Genomic DNA, 14,179 nt, shown 5'->3' on the forward strand with positions numbered 1-14,179 from the left:
GGTTTTTTTTTTGGGGGGGTTGTTTTTTTTTTTTTTTTTTTTTGGGGGGGGTTTGGTTTTTGGGTCACACCCAGCAGTGCTCAGGGGATACTCCTGGCTCCACACTCAGAAATCACTCCTGGCAGGCTCAGGGGACCATATGGGATGCCAGGATTCGAACCAATGGCTTTCTGCATGAAAAGCAAACATCTTACCTCCATGCTATCTCTCTGGCCCCTCATTTCAATTTTTTATTTATTTCAATGGAAATTAAGTATATTGACTGAAATTTCAAATATCAGATACTTATTTTTAGTTATACTATATTTAAGCAATATTTCTCTAATATTCTTTTCCTATTACTCTTTGTGGGTAATTTTGATCTACGCTCTCTTGAATACATATTGTTTTGTTTTATCAGTCCATCCTAAATCACCTTATAAACATCTCAAATGTGTCAGCTTTTCTTGATAAACTTTTTCTTCTATAGGAATTGCCTTTTGTCATTTAAATCTTCATTTTCTTTTTTTTTATTTCTTAATTTTTTCTTTTTATTTATTTTTACTAATTTTTTGTTTTATTTTGTTTTGTTTTGGGGTCACACCCAGCAGCGCTCAGGGGTTCCTCCTGGCTCTGTGCTCAGAAATAGCTCCTGGCAGGCTAGGGGGATGCCAGGATTTGAACCACCGTCCTTCTGCGTGCAAGGCAAACACCCTACCTCCATGCTATCTCTCCGGCCTCTATTTTTAATAATTTTTTGACCAAAGTAAATTACAAGTCATTCACAGTAAAATTTTAGGTATATAGTGACATTGAATTGGGGCCATTCCTGCCACCAATGTTGTACTCCCTCTACCCATGTTCCCAGCATGCATCCCATATCCTCCTCCTTTGCCCCCCAGACTGCTAGTACATGTGGTCCCCTCTGTGTCTAACTTGTAGATTGATTGGGTGTCAATTCTGTTGACCTTGGCTTTGAATTTGGTACCTAAGTCTGATCATTTTTTATTTCTACTCAATGTTCATAGGACTGTTTGGTCTTGGAACCCTTCATTATTTCCCCCTCAGTTTGTGAAGCGGAACAAGATGGTTCAAATTATTATATGGTTCTGGTTGAAGGAAAAAAGAAAAAAAAGTGGGGAGGGGCAAAAATCAAACAAGCAAAAAATGGGAGGAGTCCTTCTAAAGGTTATAAATATCAGTTTAAGAGAAGAAATGGAAAAAGGAACAAAAACATAACAGCAATAAAAATAAATCAAACCAAAAAAATAAAAAACAAAAAGCACCACAGCAATAAAGACAACAACCAAACAATAATCCTGGTCTCGATATAAAAACAAAGCACAAAAAGATAAAACAAAACAGCAATAACAACTAAAAAAATAATTTGTGCTTTTTTTTTTTTTTTGCATAGGCACAGTGAATATTGGGGGATTAGAAAGGGAATTCCTTTGGCCTAAGAGATACAACGTTTCTCCGCTCTTGAAGTATACTGTCATGGGCATAACTCCAGGCTCCGTACCTGTTTTTTTACTCTTCCCTAGGTCTTTTTGTGATGTCTGGAAACTATCTGCTCTGTCATGGATGATAAGATCAGGCCTCTGTAACTAGAGATCTTGGTATTTTCACAGGTCATAGGATGGAGCTTAGGATGGAGTCTTTCTTTATGGTTCTAGAAGTTCTGTTCCATCACTGTTGTTCAGTCTTCTGTAGTTGGTGGTCTTGGTTTTTGCACAGATCCTAGGACATAGCCTAGTATGGATTCTTTCATTATGTTTCCAGAAGTTCTGCTCGATTGCAGTTGTCACAGTCAGACCTCTGGAATTAGAGATATTGGTTGTAGTACAGATCATAGGTCAAAGCCTAGACTAGGGACTGTTTTATTGGTTCCAGGATAATTTTGCCCAGTCACGGTTGTCACAGTCAGTCTTCTGTAGTTAGTGATCTTGGATTTTGCACAGATCAAAAGATGACATGTCTTCTGATTTCATCTTATCGTTAGGTGGTGAAGTAAGACAACCTGCTCTTAGATCAAGTTGTTGCTTTCCTCATTGTCAGGATGTCATATCAAAACTGGAGCGTGATGGTCTCAGAGCAGAATAAAGAATGTTCCAGAGGGAGTTTGGTACCTGGAACTGTTGTGGAGAACTGTGTAGGTTCTATGTCTGAGATCTAGGGTTCTGGGTTGGACAATCACTGTTTAATCACATGGAGTCTAAGTTGGGACCACATGACATATGTTCAAGGTGGGAGGTGCCCCTGTATTATAAAATGTATGAGTTCTTATCCCAAGTAGATAAAATCTTGTTTCTATATGTAAAATTTCCCCTTTTTTAGTATACCTGTACAAAAAGAATTGGTACTATATTATATTGCTGGTACATTTGGGTGTGAAAGTGTCAGGCACCATCATCTCTGTGACCTGGTTCTGAACTTTTATCCCGGGCAAGACTTTTTCTTGTACGTTTTTGTACCAAGCAGAACCAGAACAGGTGGAGTTAAGGAAGAGAAGAAAGCAAAACAAGACAATATACATACATATATATATATACACTCACATATATATAAAGGAAAAGATAAATAAAAATGAGTTTAAAAAATAAAAAATGATCAGATTTGGAAAAAATGAGTTTTAAAAAAAGTAATTAAGGGAACAAAGTGATGCAGGAGACTACCTTACATTTGGATATAAACAAGTTAAGAGATAGTATTATGAAGGTCTTAAACTTATAAAGGAAATATAGGCTTCCTCATTGTCTTTTGGAATATTCTTGGGGGGTAGAATCCAGGGCACATTTTCATCACACACCAGCCTGGTCTTGTTAAGTTTGAGAAGTGCTTTGCGGCAGCAAGGGCTTGGATAGAGTTCTTGCATTGGGGGTCCTTCTAGCTGAATCTGGTATCAAGCAACAGTCCACATTTGGGGGGGGGGGATGAGAAGAAGGGCCACATAGCATGAGTCAGCAGGAATATTGGTGGTAGTTGCTTCCAGGGGACAAGATGTGGGACTGAGTGGGTGTCCCTTTGCTTGGGAGCTGGGTGATGGCTTATTGGGGCAGGAGGTCAGTCTTGATACCTAATGGCTTAAGAACTGAAAGTAGAGTGTTAATAAGGCAGGATATTGACTTGGGATTGGGGGGTGAAGCGATAGTAGGATTTCTGAAGGAGGGAGGAGGGATAGTATATAGGAGGGGCTATATACACTATAGGCATTGAATTGTTTACAATTTAGGTTTGGCTCTCATAGAGGAGTCCTCTATGTACTTATGCCCACATAAAGACATACATTAGTGATCTATTCTTAAAGGTGTTAGAGGTCTGACCCTAATAGGGTAAGTCTGAGCTCTTTTTTTTTTTTTTGGTTTTTGGGCCACACCCGTTTGACGCTCAGGGGTTACTCCTGGCTATGAGCTCAGAAATCGCCCCTGGCTTGGGGAGACCATATGGAACGCCGGGGGATCGAACCGCGGTCCGTCCTACGCTAGCGCTTGTAAGGCAGACACCTTACCTCTAGCGCCACCTTCCCGGCCCAAGTCTGAGCTCTTAAGGACTGGTTGAATTAAGACAAATAATAAGCTTAGGTATAGCTTAAGAAAGAGAGGAAGGAAGAGAAAAAGATAAGAGAGAGGAGAACAGAAAAATAGGTAATTATAGTAAAAATAAATTAAAGAGAAAAGTTAATAAATCAAATAAAAGAGATTGGGTCAGTGTGTCAGAGTTGGGAGGTTTTCCCAGTTCCTGGGATGGGGTCAGTGATAGGGTTGTGCCTTGCTAAATGAAGATTTCAGGATTAGATAATGGCTGGAGCAGTTTAGGATACACATAGGTTTTGAGTCTTGAGCACTAAACAATGTGTTAATGAGCCCTACCTATGTGGAAGGCTACCCTATGTAGTATTGTCCACTGCATCTTATATATCAAAGTTTCTTTCCTAAAGAGAAACTATCAGTGTGGGTTTTGTTTGACATAGATTGAATTGACAATGATGCAACTCTTCATTTTCAAATGTGCTTTATTATCATAGTTGTCACTAATAACTTTGAGTTGCTATTGAGTGTATTGCAGTGCAATTGCTTTCTAGTTTCTTTTTATCTGTGAACTGTGTAATATACACACAAACACACGTGGCTTGATAGTTACTGTACACATTAACCACATTACATCAACTTGCTATTGACTACTTAATTATTTGTCCTACTTAAAAGGAAGTTCATTAAGATAATTCAGCTTATATTATTTTTATAAATACTTTTAAACACTGATTATGCTCTTAGGTATCTTAGTCATCAATCCATGAAACTGGAGAAGGTTTGTTGTGCCTCTGTATTCTGAGTTTCTAAAACAAAGTCAAAGAATCTGCTAAATACAATTAATATTCCAGCAAGTGATTTCCAAGCTAGTGATATTTCAACATGTGGTTTTACTCCTTAGATGCTTAAACTGGCACAATTAAATTATCTCTCCACTCTAGTCAATTATATTTTTCATGTATATCTGCAGTTATATTTTCTTTACCCATATTATTATCTCTCATCTACTATAGAGGCCATTTATGTTTCTTTGTCTATATCTAGCACAAACTGTACTTTCAAATGGCTTTTAATTAAAGTGTACTGAGTTAGAATAAATAGTAAAATTAGGATAATCCCTACAAAAGATACAATAAAATAGTCATCCTGTGTCGTATGTACCCAGACTAAGAAAATGAACTCTCTCCAAGGTGAATCACAAGCATCCATCTCTTTAATTTTAAACATAGATTGGATTTTTCAGAATGTCCTTCCTTTTTTCCTCTAGCTTAGGAAAAAAATGCTTCTTGTCAAATGGAGACATCATTTTGGTAGAGTAGACACACCAACTATGACAAAATATGAAATTTTCACTAGGGATGACCAAAGGAGAACCTTCCCTTATCCCCTATGAGTTGCCTAGTAGTCTACCCATCCAATCACACAGAGATTCTATTCTCCCAACAGAATACAAAACCATATAAGAAATCAGAACCCATGGATGAACTCTTCCTAATTTTATATCAATTTAAACACTCTACTATCCTAGCCTCTGAAGATTTTTGCCATTTTTTCTCATGACAGATTTTGGCCTGGAAGGTTATTTGCTATTTCTTGTTATCCTTTGTGTTTTGTTGTCCACATAATATGGCTTTAGAGATACTTCATGGGATTGTACCTGATAGACACAAAACAACATTGCTCACACTTCCTTTCCAACCAATTACTCTGAGCCAGTGTTTATCGTGTGTCTCCTGTAAGTGACAGAAAATCGAGTTTTGTTCTCTTTTCTTATTCTGCTCTTTGGTGGCATGGGTGGGAAGGAGGGAGACAAGTTCATTGACATTCAGAGGTATTATTGAAATGAAGGGATTTGGGGCCGGAGTGATGGAGCAGCAGTAGCATTTTTGCCTTGCACGTGGCTGACTCACGACCAATTGCGGTTCGATCCCTATATGATCCCCCAAGCCAGAAGTGATTTCTGAGTGCGTAGTCAAGAGTAACCCCTGAGCATCACCGGGTGTAGCCCAAAAACAAAAAACAAAACAAAACAAAAAGCGATCTGTTGCTATATCTGTATAGTTTGTTCTATGTTTGGTTTGTTTTGCTTGGTTGTTTGTGCTATGTGATGTTTCTTTTTTAATATGTGGCCTTTCAGTATCCTTTTAAGTCTGAATTAGATCCCAAATAAGTCCTTAACTACTGTTTGGAGTGTTATTGTTTCTTCTTCAACTCTGGGTGACAGAGTTTTGCCAAATGCTGTGCATATGATATTTTTCCCTTGTCTATTTCTCTGCTTATTACATTCTAATTACAAAATATCCTGGTATATATATATTTTTGGTTTGACTCTGGACCTCTTGTCTCTTTGTCACTTTGACAAGAGTAGCCTCTTTTCACTTTGGACCTCTTCCATATTCCCAGTCTACATATTGGGAAACTTCTCAATTATTTCTTTTTTGGGGGGTCACAACTGGCAGTGCTCAGGGGTTACTCCTGGCTATATGCTCAGAAATTGCTCCTGGCAGGCTCGGAGAACCATATGGGATGCTGGGATTTGAACCACCATCCTTCTGCATGCAAGGCAAATGTCCTACCTCCATGCTATCTCTCCGGCCCCCAATTATTTCTTTATCTAGCTTTTTCTCCTCTCCTTCTTTCTTCCCTTTCTGAATTCCTATGATTCTAAAATTCTTACTATTAGATTTTCACTCATTTCTCTTACATTCTCTTCTCTCTTTCTTTTTTTCCATTTTTTTTTAATTCCTCTTCTTTCTTGCTGGATTTGTTTCTGTCTTTGAGTGTACTCTTTTGCATCTTGACTTCATCCATATTGCTCTTAAGGCTTACTATTGCATTAGTAAGTTAGGCTACTTCTTTTGGATAATTTCTTTCATTTTATCCATCAAACTCTCTTCAAGTAAATTTATTTTTGCTCCAACAGTATCTTCAGGTTATTGAACATTGAGATGATTGTTTCTTTAAAGACTACTCAGGCAGATTACAGAGGTCTGATGTCACTGCTGATCCCTCTGGGATTTGTAGTCTTCTCTTGGCACCTTTGTGTTCTTTTATTTTCCTACTGTCTTAGATGTTGTTATCATCATTGAACAGGAATAGACAGTATTATTGCTTTTTTATGGCCAGATGGTATTCTTTCAGTTAATGCTGGGAGTGGGCAGTCTGGAAGATCCTACAACCTTTGTTCACATGGCATATGTGATTAAGTCCCATGTTGTAATGGTTCTGTTGGAATATAGTGCACATGGTTTGATGATTATGAACTAACTATCTGCATACAAAGTCCCCAGGAGCCACTCTCAAATTCTGAATATTCCTTTCAAGCTGTGCCATGCATGCAGAGTCTGGGTCTGGGGGACTGGGGTCAGAGCAGATAGATGGAGCTGGATTAATCCTCATAGGCAAAAAGTCCAGGAGAGTTTTGCTCCTGGAGCCCCCAAAACTCTGAGTTATCCAGTATAGAGTCTGGAGGACCTGGGTCAGAGTAAGTACGAGGAGATGAGAGTATAGCTTTGTACTGTTAATCTTAAAAAATCAAGATTTTCATTTACGAAAGAAGATCCATAACTTGTAATTAAGATGTTTGAAGCAATTAAAAATACAGTTTGGGAATAAATTTCCTACTATTTGAATCCCTGCTGAGGTTCAATATTCACAATAAGTTGTCTTTCTATGTAACCATGAATTTTACAGACTTATTTTAAAAAATATTTTTGTAATATGTAAACAATAGATGAACACAAAGAATTCATTAAATTCATTATTTATCATATTATTAAAACTCAGAAGAAGATCACATAGTTTAAAAGCACAATAAAGACAAAATAAAATATTTTTTGAGTTTTATAAATTTAATAGACTTTGCACCAGTCTATCCTTTCAAAAAATTTTCATAGATACTAATGCAATTAATATATAATTTTAGGTCAGCTTTTTAAAGTAAGTATGTGGTTGAATAAGATGTTTGAGGATCACAATATTTTTGACCTAAACCAATGGCTTAACAATAAAGCTCCTGTATAGTATAAATAAGTAATATTTTAAATGTGACATGAAAAACTGCATATGCATAAGTTCAAATTATTTTTGACCTGCTTTAATATCATTAACATTAGCAAATAGTTTTTGTATTTTTTTTGCTTTATTCAATCCCCTGATATCTGAGCCTATATTATTATTACTTTTTGTTTGTGGTAATTAAGTGCCCTTACTCTGAACACAGAGTAGTGAAGTTGATATAACTGTTTAATGCCCTCCATTGCTATGGGATAAGGCTTGGTAAATGGACTTCCTGAAGTTTATTCTGAAGCATTACGTCACAAAAACAATTTCTTTATTAGTAAGTGGATTCTTCAGACAAAAATGAAGTGGTTCTCACCAGCACAGACTATATCTCAAAATTTATTCATATTGAATGAAAAGTTTATCTTAACATTTGTGAAAGAGGATTTAGAAATTTGTGAAACCAAATATGCTGACATCATATTCCCAAAGCTTAAAGAGAAAATCAAAACAATTGCTTTAACATCTGACAAAGGATGTTTGCTAATCACAATAAATGCTCTAGTTACCAGTCTGCAGAAACTTGATATGCTCTTACATTTATAATCAATATTACAATTATATACCTAATCAATGTGTAGGAGAAAGCCCAAGGTAGATTCCCAAGGAAATGAATACAAACAGTGAGAGAATATAGAGAGCTATATATGAAAATAGTTTTGAATTATTCAAATTGTGATTCTATTTTTTCCTCAACTGTCCTTTTCTTGCCTTTTCTTCCTCAACTGTACTGAAGTGGATTGGGGATGCTGGTTTTCTAGTATATGTGCTTCTTGCCTCTTCTGCCTACTCTGCCCCACTTACACACTTTATAGGCCTATGTCATCATGAGCCACAAATACTTAAGGATGTTTTAGGATGGTAGCACTGCCAAAGCTATTTTAATAATCTCTGCTGATTTGTTGGAAGGCTTTTCTTTTTCTAATGATAAAGAAATTGTGCAATTTTCAACATTCCTTTTAGTCTTTGTGGCAAGTTCCTGTCATGACCATTTTTTTCTTCCACAGTGTGTGTGTGTGTGTGTGTGTGTGTGTGTGTGTGTGTGTGTGTTAAACCTTTGGCTCCTTGAACTAAAGTCTTCAAAGGAATGTTAATGTTAATTTACCTCTGCAATTGGCTTTGGTGTTAGGTAATTTCCTGAGTTAGATGACTGTGGAGTAAAGCAACTGTATACTCTATCTATATGAGTGAACCGCTGAGAGACCTTGTTATACATCAAGGTGATCTTTTAAAGGTTTGTTTATTTAACATTGGGAAATTATGGAGCTATTCAAAAAAAACACCGGTGTATATATCTGATTATTCATTTTTGTGATGTAAATATCTTACATCCTTTTTAATTTGAAAAAACTCACTAATAATTATATAAATTTTTCTTGAGACTGATATAAAATAAAAATTAGATGAATTCTTAATGCATTTGGAGTTCATATTAATATTATGCTAATAAAATACTAGATTGGTAATTATCCCACAATCCATTTCACTCTGAGAATATATGTAAACTTAACAAGTCAGTCCCTTAGATGATTTCTACCTGAGAACAAGCCACTCTCACTATTTGCTCCAAATGTTCACTTATGTTCTTTTTTAAAAAAAAAAAAAAAATATATATATATATATGGAACGCTTCACGAATTTGCGTGTCATCCTTGCGCAGGGGCCATGCTAATCTTCTCTGTATCGTTCCAATTTTAGTATATATGCTGCCGAAGCGAGCACCACTTATGTTCTTAAATGGCATCATGTTTCAAGCATATGATTGAAAATATGGATTGGTTTGAAACCAGTGATTTTAAGTATATTAAGTCAGGATTCAGTGTAGGAACCTGAAGCTACATTGTTACTCATGATCTCTGGTGGTAAGGATCATCCAGTCCAATCTTGTAGTGCTTGGGAGTCTCCAGGCATACATACAGCTGTGTTTAGAGGATCAGAGCTACAACCAGAGATGCTGAGAATAGCCCCTGTCCAATTTAGTGCCAGAAAATGGCAGTTTTATCAACGAGGGTAAGTCAGGCATCAAGGATCTCGTGTTCAAAAACCAAACCATTTTATAAATAATACTAACAATAATTTATTGAGGATGTATGGTTCAAATTCAGTGCCTGGTGCTTTCCTTGGACTATCATTTAATCCTTTTCTATAACTTAGTTTACAAAAAAATTTTATAGCTGAGTAGCATAAATTGAGTGAATTTCAATAAATCTGTCCAAGACCAAAACTAATAATGGGACATATTTCAAATTTTAAATTCTGGGTCACTTCACAATCATTCTTAAAAGCATCTTCCTTCTTCTGCCTCCCCTTAAGATGCATAATTTTAAGAAAAGTCCTGATATTTCTTTAAGATTTAACCACAACAGGGAAGGCTATGAGCACTGTTCAGGAAGAATGGGAATAGATTCCTCCACTATTCTGCAGAAAATAAAGCATTTGTGCCATTATGCCAAATTTTTTGCTGGTTACTTGGAATGGAAGGTGAATAATATGGTGTTTCTCTTCCTGGAAGAGTTAAGTTGAGGGAAAAATTATATGTGTGTTTGCATATACTAAACAAATTGTTATCAAGTGTGAGCAAAATTGGGGTCGTGAGGAAAACTATAGAAGCTCCAAAGAATAGCATGAGGGACGACTACTGGCTAGGGACCAGGAGCCCTAACTGTGAACTATTGTGCTTGAGAAGAGCAGAGCTGAAGAGAAGGAAGCCCATCCTCCAGGACTCCCATTAGCTTCCTTAATATCCTGGAAATAAAATGAAATTGAGACCTTAAATCTTAATAATATGGCAATTAAATTAGTGTAGGGGTTTATGGGATTATTCACAGCAGATATGGCCTCAATTCCAAACCTTTGCTCTTAATACAATACCCCCAAATATAGGTTGGTTGATTGCAACAGACTATCACCCCATATCCAACTTTAGTATAAGTATAAATAAAACTGAAGCCTAACCGATTAACTAAGAAAATAAATTTTACCTTCAGATCCAAAGTTTGCTCTGGAAAAATACTTTGAGATTAACCAGAATCACCACATAGGGATGTCGTGTTTTCAGCATCAGTGTTTCCTTACTAAATCAATATTTAAAAAAAAAAAAAAGTACTTTTAACTAATTGTGAGGCATATAGTGCATTTCCTACTGTTAGTAATTAGCATTTTAAAATATATGCTAATAAGAGTATTAAATAATTATCAGTGTTTCAAGGAATGCATGACAAATTAAAAAGCATATAGTTCATCCCTGTTGGGTTAAAGATTTGGGAAGAACTTTTATTCTTTTTCCTGGAGACACATTTTTCTTTTTTTTTTTTTTTCCTTATTCATGAAGTTGAGTCAGCAACAGAAACATATTCAAATTAGACTTGTCATACAAGGGAAAAAATCTGACTTTGTCGGGGTGGGTGGAGGGGGAAAAAGCAACTTTTTGTCAGTCTTTTGTATTTCAGCAGCTGGATTCATTGCTACCATGGTAACGGACCACATGATGAGGTGTATTAGATTGCTGTGTGTTGAGCACAAGGGGAAGAATGAACACAGCGTTTTATTGAAGTTAAAGGTTACTTTGGAGTTTCTTCTGTGGAAATGTGTGAGGTCAAATACTATAGCTTACAGCATATGTAGTACCGTAGAGGAAGAATTAGGGGCATGTCGGTGCATTTAACTACAAAACCAGGTAAGGTGCAATTGAATCTATGAAACGGAACTCCTTTGACTTCTGTTGCAGTGGCATAACTTGCTGGATGGAATTTCACTGTCGCCCCCACCCCCTCCCCCACAAAATTTTTCCTGTCCTGTTCCTCCACTTCTATTTCTCATTTTATCTCTTTCTACTTTTAAAGTCGAAGGTATTGTGAATTGTTGTGGTTCTGTGGTAGTTTGCATGTGAGGGTTTGTATGTACAAGTAAAGGAAACCGGAAAGGAAATATTAAGAATGCAATCATCAGGGTCTGCCGATCATGTGAGGCTCACAAACATGTTGCCCTGTTCTGTTCTTTGAAAACTGCCCACTCTTCTTAGAGGACACCTTCTAGGGGCATCGCTTCCGAGCTTGGCTCTTAGACTAACTTAGCAGCAGGACAAAGTTCTTCAGGATTTATTTCGAGTATTTATTGGAATTGGATTGTTCTCTTCTCTTTTATCATGGTACAGTAGCCAGTCTTATCCAACATAAATAGCTGACATTTTATCTATGGAATGTGTAACGTAGTTTCTTTCCTCTGGTATTCTGTTCTTTCAGGTATTGTGGTTGTAGGTGTGTTTGAGAATTTAAAATAGAAGCAAATAAGTCTAGGGATATGTATTACAAGAAGTCTTGCTGAGAGGCAGAGGGGAACCGAATGTAAACAATTCAGTGGAGCTTGGCGAAGACTCAGCTCCCAGGGCGCAGCGGGTTGTTTACACATCACCCAAGGCTCCCTTGCAAAAGGAGTCATTGGCCTTCATAGGCACCCAGCAAGTTCAAGGAGAAAATTTTAAATGAACAACTTATTTTGCTTCCTTGTTTGTCATTTTTATGATGTTTCATATCCAGCCGTTAAATAAGACACCAGGATTTGTTTTTTTGTTTTGGGTTTTGTTTGGTATTTTTTGTTTGTTTTGTTAGCCAGAAGCTAAATATGTAAGTAGAACTTCTGCCCTCTTAAGACAAAGTTGTGGCGGCAGTTTTAGGGTCAAAACCCCAAGGAAACTGAGCAGAGACTCACAGGCATGTTCACTGCTACCCAGGGTGCTTTTATGTGGGAAAGTCTTTGAAAAATAGCCTGAGTCAGCTAAAAGCAATTATTTGCCTCTAATTGGCACTGGTTAAATAAAAGCCAAATAAAAGGCCTAGTTTGATAATATACCAATCTTTTTTTTTTCAAAGAAAGGAAATTCAGATTTTTAAATGAATGTATGATTTGTGATTTTTCATTACTATTTTCAAAGTCTTCTTTTGTTTTTATACCTTTAAGTTATCTTCCAAATTAGAGCAAATTATCATAGTTATCCAAAACAGCTCTTTGCAAAGTTTGTATCAGAAGCATTCTAGCAACACCTAGCACTTGTAGTGCTTCTGCTTCTATAAAATTTATTCTTTTTTCTGTTGTATTTAAATTATAATGAACAGTCAGCAGTTCTTCCAAAATATGCTTTCTCAAACTTAATTTGTTCTTAAGAATAAGTCCCCAATACTAAGAAAAATGTTGCCTGGTACAATAATGTGTGGCATGGAATTGTTAATATTCTAGATGAAGTGTGCTCTCTCTTTTTTCCAAGGACAAATAAAATAGGAAAGGAGAGAAAAACGAGATTGATAGAGACACCAGGAAGATTATACAAGGGTCAAGGTGCTACATTACATGTGGTCAAACATGTGGTTCCACATATAGTTCTCTGAGCATCACCAGGAGTGACCCATGAGCTTCTTGGTTATGGAAAATAATGCTATAATGAAGTCGAGAGAACAAGTATTTCTTCCAAGTACTGATTTAATGCCTTTGGTTTTATACTCAAGAAACGGATTGCTGAATCACATAGTAATTTTTTTGTTTGTTTTTGGGCCACACCCAGCAGTGCTCAGGGGTAACTCCTGTCTCTGCACTCAGAAATCACTCCTGGCAGGCTTTGGGGACCATATGGGATGCTGGGGATCAAACGCAATTCGAGCCTGTGCAAGGCAAATGCCCTACCCACTATGCTATCTCACCAACCCCATATGGTAATTTTATTTTAAAAAAATTTAGAAACTTTCATCTATCTTTTATAATGACTGAATAGAAGCTCCTTTATAGTTGTTTTGGTAATTACATTTGTAAGTGGCAAAATGACTTTAGTGTGCTTGCTTTAAGGCAGTAATTTTGCCAAGATGTTTTAACTGGATCTCATTCTTGTCAGCCTTTTTATAAATTTTGCTTTATTGTTAATTTTGAATAATTAGTATGTTTCTTAACATTTTAGCTTTAATTTCTAGAACTCCCTAGCCTGTCAGACAAATAGATAATTAGCTGCAAACATTTACCTCTATTAAGGAGATAGAGATTCAACAGAGTCTTGATGAAGAAAAACCATAATGACTATTATAGCCTCTTCAATAAAGTTAATGATAATTTTAACCTCAAGATAATATATCTAAAATAGATTAAGTCAAGCCAATGAATGATGACTGAATATCAGCAAGATATTTAATTTTTAAGAGTTGCTATTTTTAAGCCTATGATTCACTAAGGATATTTTTATTGATAAAATGTGTAGTTTTGTCTGAAAAGTATTGGACTCTTAAAATATTCATAAACATTTGTAATAAAAATCACAGTGGGGGGCAGAGCAGTGGCACAATGGTAGGGCATTTGCCTTGCATGTGGCTGACCTAAGATGGGCCATGGTTCAATCCCCCAGTGTCCCATATGGTCCCCCAAGCCAAGAGCAATTTCTGAGCTCATAGCCAGGAGTAACCCCTGAGCATCACCTGGTGTGTCCCAAAAACCCAAAAAATAAGTAAATAAAATAAATAAAAATAAAAATCACAATCAGGGCCAGAGAGATAGCATGGAGGTAAGGCATTTGCCTTGCATGCAGAATGTCGGTGGTTTGAATCCCGGCATCCCATATGGTCCCCCGAGCCTGC

At 36.5% G+C, this 14,179-nt stretch overlaps 1 protein-coding gene and 1 non-coding gene across 7 annotated transcripts in view; one reads left to right on the plus strand and one right to left on the minus strand.

Annotated features, from left to right (window-relative positions):
* The window catches only part of DTNA (dystrobrevin alpha), a 376,270-nt gene that overhangs the window by 197,655 nt on the left and 164,436 nt on the right, over positions 1-14,179 (plus strand). Inside the window, exon 1 of one of the 6 annotated variants that reach the window (XM_049769648.1) lies at positions 11,100-11,247. The exons of the other annotated variants lie outside the window; for them this stretch is intronic. The gene's annotated coding sequence lies outside the window, so the exon portion shown is untranslated. Of the gene's footprint in view, positions 1-11,099; positions 11,248-14,179 lie in introns of those variants that run through there. 6 annotated transcript variants of the gene reach the window in all.
* On the minus strand, positions 9,187-9,293 carry LOC126005606 (U6 spliceosomal RNA). The gene has a single exon (XR_007494651.1). It is a non-coding gene; the product is annotated as a U6 spliceosomal RNA (small nuclear RNA).

This window comes from Suncus etruscus, chromosome 3 (genome assembly GCF_024139225.1).
Source record: "Suncus etruscus isolate mSunEtr1 chromosome 3, mSunEtr1.pri.cur, whole genome shotgun sequence".
Lineage (NCBI taxonomy): Eukaryota > Metazoa > Chordata > Mammalia > Eulipotyphla > Soricidae > Suncus > Suncus etruscus.